At 36.2% G+C, this 6,000-nt stretch overlaps 1 long non-coding RNA gene across 2 annotated transcripts in view; it reads right to left on the bottom strand.

Moving 5' to 3' along the window:
- Positions 1 to 638: 638 nt before the first annotated feature.
- LOC149916980 (uncharacterized) overlaps positions 639 to 6,000 on the bottom strand; it is an 86,719-nt gene continuing 81,357 nt past the window's right edge. For both annotated transcript variants that reach the window (XR_016468514.1, XR_016468515.1), the window contains exons 2-4: positions 5,008 to 5,122; positions 3,297 to 3,378; positions 639 to 2,547 (exon numbers count right to left, since the gene is read on the bottom strand). This is a non-coding gene — a long non-coding RNA (uncharacterized LOC149916980). The remainder of the gene's footprint in view (positions 2,548 to 3,296; positions 3,379 to 5,007; positions 5,123 to 6,000) is intronic.

Genomic DNA, 6,000 nt, shown 5'->3' with positions numbered 1-6,000 from the left:
TATCATTTATTTCATAGTATATAATACTACATCATAAATTGCACAGATCATCAAGTTTATTTCCCCAATACATGTACTAATAAAGTAACAAAGGGAAAGCAAACCAACTATCTGATTAAATCATGATATTTCAGATGCCTTTCCTTCCTTCAAGCTAAGTACTACTCATTCTGCCACTTCACTATTCTTCATTGTCTTGGTATTCTGGGTACACTGCACATGTGTGCCAAAGAAAGGTCAACACGAAGCTATACAAAGAAATCCTCAAATGGCTGTATCCTGTATCCTTAGCTCCAGATAGGTGATTGCACGTGCTTCAGTCTACCCTTCTGAAACCAGTAGTTTGCACTGTCATGCTATACAATTAGATTCTATTTCTTTTCTTGTCATCTTTAAAAGCCTAAATGCTAGAGATGGATCAATTCACAAGTGCACAGACTGCAGCGCACCCCTTGTCTTCTCAATAAAAATTGTAATTTCTCTAGACTCCATTCCTGCATATTTTCCAATATGGAAAGAACATACTAAACATCTGATTTTACCTTCCTCTTCCTATGGAAAAAAAATTTACAAGGAGTATAATCTAAATGTTTCTTAAAAGATCCCACCAAACTGCACGTGCATTGCTATGACAGGCATCAAATCAGGGCTGCCTGATTAAGCTCTCTTCGCAACTCTAACATTTCTCTTAAAACATCCCCCATTTTTCCGTGGAGTCCGTGACTATTAGGAACCTTAAGCAAGAAGAGGAGATAAAAAGAGTTTTTCATGGTTTTTGTCTAAAAATGTAATTCAAGATACTTTATAATACATGATCTAACTCTTAACTCTTGGCTGATTCAATACAGATTGGTGATAAGATTCCATCAAATACATTACCTTAAATCCCAGTAGAATAGCCATTGCCATTTCCAGATTATATCACAAGTTATTATACATACATTGCTGCATTAATGAACTTCAGTAAGTATGACGTCATAAGGTTTTAGAGTACAGACTGGAAGATTTTGACACAAAATTGTACCAGAAGACAAACTGTGAAGATTAAACTTCTAGTATGGAAAAGACTTTTTGGATACATTTCGCTAATATCACATTTTAATCCCTTAACATCATCATAGCCGAGCAATTTAAAAAAGCTTTAGACCCTCCACTTGCTGCCTACATACACCCAGTTGCAATTATGTCCATTAGTTGCCTTGGCAACAGAGGCAGAGGTTAAGTCATTTTCTAGAAGAGGCCCAGTGCAAATTATGGCATTATACCAACTTATTGCCAATCGTTTTAATTAAAACATTTCTCTTTCAACTCTGCTAACAGCAGAGATCAGTAAACAGGGCAGATCAAATTACTGATATTTAAACTCCCCTGCCTTTGGAAAGGGTTACTGTAGCTTAATTACTGCTGGGCAAGACTGATGAAGCAAGAGCAAGGAACTGAATCATTCAGGTATGGATCAACACATGAAAAACACGATACTATAACTCTAAATGTGTGCAATGCCAAATGAAACTGGTATCATTTCCAAGAATTTACCATCATGCTATGGCAACATCCATGATAATGCCAACATGAACAATTTCTTTCTTCTTTTCCTCCTGCCTTCTCTCCACCTCCTCCCACGAAGCTGTGAAGGGGCAGAAGATACACTCCCATTTTTGCCTCCATGACTGTGGAAACTAAATTTTGCTACTGCCAAGAAATGTGCAGAGTCACGTACTTAAGGGAGCAAGGGAATACCTTTTAGATGAAAAGCTCAAAACAAGACTTTAAAGAGAAATATCGTGTATGCAGTGTAAGCCAAGAAATGGGGAAATGAGCAACGAGACTCTGGGACCAACTCTCAGCACAGGGAGAAAGCAGAAAGCTCTCAAGTTTGGTAAACAGAACTTTGGCCAACTTGCTCTGGTGTTGTTATCATGCTCCCATGAGGCTCTTACCTCTAATTAACAGAAGTTATTCTTACGGCAGAAAGCCCCCATCTTTGCCTCCTGGTAAACATAAGTTGCCTTTTCAAGGCTTGTACAAATCCCTCTGTTTGATCTAGTGCACAAACATACTTTTCCCACTGCCAACCAGATGGCATTTTAGGATTTGTTTTCTTTTTTTTTTAATTGTTAAATAAATATATAACCAGCCTTCATTCGTGTCAAACTGCTTCAACTCTTAGTCAAGATAGGCAGATCAGGAAGGGAGAAAGAACATCCAGCCTTTCTGACAACAAGCAGGAAGGATTCCTTTCGGATCCTGATTCAAGCTTGGTTTTCTTCATGGTAATACAGCTGGATTTAACTGCAAGGCCAAGCAAGAGAGGGAAACTCTGTTGAGCACATTTACTAGAGTGATTTACAATTTCTCCTTGACATAGTCAAACAATACCTCTTTCACTCGTGAAGATAAATAGCCACGTTTTTAACGCTTACTGTGATCCTTACATGAATTCTGGAAGATGAAAACGTGACTTTACAACTGCTTGTTTTTCTGCTTTCCCCACCTTTCACACAGCACTAGATTCTTTCCCCTGAGCGCAAAGTTGTCTCTGTGAAGCTGAACAGAAAAAAAATAAAAATCAAGGTGAAAACATTCAGTTCTCTCCAGTAAGTTGTCCTTTCCAAGGTGAAAACTTCAGAGACTTCGTGATCTACATAAATACTATTATATTGGATTAAAAGACATTTTTCTTGCTTTTGGCAGCAAGCGCACTGCAACAGGAGTTACATAGACAGATCGCTTTCCTCTAGCTATGAGCAGACCACTTATTCTTTCCAATCATCATTCTTAGAGGTCTATATTTTTATCATCCAAACACAGCTATAAAGCTATCGCCAATCTATCGCAAACAGGTATTTTTGCTTAGTGAAGGAATAAAATTGTGAATACACAACAATCACTCACTCAGGCTCTGCCAAATTTCAGAAATGCCATGGTATCTAATCCCTGCACTGTTCTTTCATTATACATCAGATTTTAGTGAACAAGTAGAATCCAATGAAGAGGGATTAAATCAGAGAAAGAAGAAAATATCCATTAAGGAAAAGCCATTATTCTTCAGCTAATTGCAAAAACTAGTGTGAATAATTAACCAAAGAGGAATCATGACAAGAGATGCATAATCTCTAAAATACATACATGTACGTAAAGATCCCAGACTATATCTATATTTGGCCTAATTTGGTTTTTTAGGATTTTCTTTTTTAATGCTATTCGTTAACTTCACATCCCTAGAAAAACTGAATATATAATTAAAATCTCTCGGCTCAAAGCCTGAAAATAAGAAAAAAAAGACTGAATTTTACCTTTTGCATTCTCTTTTTTTCCACATTGATTAATAACTGAAGAAATTATTTTCTAGAATGAAGTATCAGTTTGTCTCCAGCCCTGCAATAGACAAATCAAAATTTCTTGGTACCTGACCCACTTCCAATCTATATTGTTTTGCCAAACCAAGACCTTGCATCCAGTACTGAAAACCTCCCTGCAAACACTCAGTAATTTATGCAACCACATATGCCTACTCTGTTTAAATGTAATTCAGCAGGCAAGCAGGACATTTAGTCCATCCAGTCCAAAGTTCCTAAATGGTTCTTCTATTCCAAGCTCATGAGTGTATTTTGATGACTCAAATTCTGCTTTAGTGAGTTTTCTAAGACATTGGTTTGATTGATGGCAAGGTTTGAAGAAATTACAGGAAAACAATCAAGTGGAGCCTGATAAGGAAGAGTTCAAATTGAATTTCATCACTAAAAAGATGCTCTTAAGACTACTGCATGCTGCTTCAGACTGCATTTGATATTTGAACTCACTCAGAGCAAATCCGTATTGCCGAAGAATTCTACTTTTTACTGACTGATTAAAAAAGGATGTTTTAAGAAAAGATGTGAAAGTATGGAATAATCTATTGCATTCAGCACTCACAAATAAAATGGGGATAAACCATATTAACTAAGAGCACGTTCTTTCAAAACAATAATTTTTTACGTGCCTAAATTTAACAACATTCCAATATCTGAAACATGACAATTCCTTGGAAAAGTTGATTTTATTAATTAGCTAAGTGATTCTCTCAAGTCAAATGGATGGGTACCTGCTTCCTTAAAGCAAGGCAAAGCATTTCGTAGTGAAAAACTGGAGAGAGAAAAAGAAGATGAGTAAAAAACTAAAAACCACCTCTTCCCACACTCCTCAAACTGATACTCTAAGGGGGAAAGAGGCTTACTCTAAGTTACCCTTGTTACACACTGCTCATCACTAGCTATCTTGTCCAATACAAGAGCTTCATTTATACAGACAAAAATATGTATTTATGGGCATATGCATATTGGTGTTGCTTCATTACATCAAGAATTTGATTGCAATGCCTTAGCTTAGGGCCAAATTTCCATTGTACGAGGAACAGGAAGAACTCATGAAATACTGCAACAGAGTTTAGGTCAATAAAATAAGAATAAGGAGCATCTATTTAAGTAATATTGTAATAGAAGTATAGATGCCTTCACAGAAAGCAGCAACTTCACAAACAGTCTTATGAATTTTTTAGTTCTCTAATTTTTTTTTTCTCATAAATAATGCTGAATTTCAACTTGAGCTACTAAAAGGTCTGCCTTCTGTTCTCTGATGTCTATTCTCTGACATTGTCTCTCTTTCAGCAACATGATATACATTGTAAGGTCAGAGACCTTCTTTTCATCATAGCTATTTGTCTCTTGGTCAGGATACCTAACCTATGAACTAGCTTGATATAATGATTTCATTTTTGTGTTGGACTTGTATATAATTATATTTTACTGTCTCCATTCTAATTGAGAAACTAGTAATTTTATCTACTTATACTTGGTTTCTTGCTTTTCTTACGCAAAGCCCAAAACTCAGTGAAGCAACAAACAGTATTTCATTCAAATAAATATATTTTTGATACAATATTTAAGTAATAATAATAATAAAATAATAATTAAAAAAATAGGCTGTGCAAATAGTTTGGTCCCAGGTGCTACATTCAAGCAAGCTCACCACAACGAGGTAAGGTCAGAGATGCTACCCAGGGAGATGTCCATGTGAATGTGAATGAGATCAGTCAGAGACATCAATCTGGATCTTCGTTCTTCCATGTATGAAACAGAACATCCTGTGTCAGGATTCAAACCACGTGTTTGTCTTAGTAGCACGATGCTTATTTTCAGACAAGTCTGAAAAATAACGTTCTGACAAACCAGTATTTTCTGAAGAACTCACCATTCATCAACAGGAATGGAACTGTGAGTGATCATAGGATATAGAAGACTCGTAGAGATTTAAGTCAAAGTGCAGGGAAAGAAAGCATAGAAATAAAAGAGCAAAGAATGACAGAGTGAATGAAACTTGATAACAGGAATCCCTGGAGTTCCACCTAAAGAATTAAGATCCAAATCATGTTTTCATGAATCCTGTGCTCCTGAACGAACCCATTAGAATAAGGAAATAAAACCACTCAAGCACTAATTATGAAGGCAATGCAGGCTCTTAAAGACCGTATTATAAAAACACCAAACAAATGGGAAAGCATCAGCTTGAATTACTCCATCAGTGTAGACCTGTATACTGCTGTGAACTATCACACCTTTGAGGCAACACTCTTTGCATGGATTCTTCCATGCATTAATAATGAGTAACTCATGTCAGCCTAAAAGAAAAAGAACAAACAGCAAAAACCTGCAGGTTACCCAACACATCACTTATTTAGAGAATTTAAAAAAATAAAATAATAATTAAAAAAAAAATCAAGCCACTATCACAGATTCTAGATATATCAACAATTCCTATGCATTTTGGAAATTTTCAGTAGGCAAGTAAAGGAACATTCCCTATCCCTAGGAAACATCCTGAGCTTTAATCCTCCTCTCTGATGCTCAACCACAAACTAAGTAAAAATAGGAGTGTAAGCAAAGATCAAGTCATACGTGAGAGGTGCAGAGAAGGCAGCTGCCCAAAAACAGCTGGATACCAAAATTCAAAACTTGGAACACC

Source organism: Phasianus colchicus, chromosome 8 (genome assembly GCF_987193195.1).
Source record: "Phasianus colchicus chromosome 8, bPhaCol1.hap1.1, whole genome shotgun sequence".
Taxonomy (NCBI): Eukaryota; Metazoa; Chordata; class Aves; order Galliformes; family Phasianidae; genus Phasianus; species Phasianus colchicus.
This window is presented reverse-complemented; position numbering and strand designations above follow the sequence as displayed.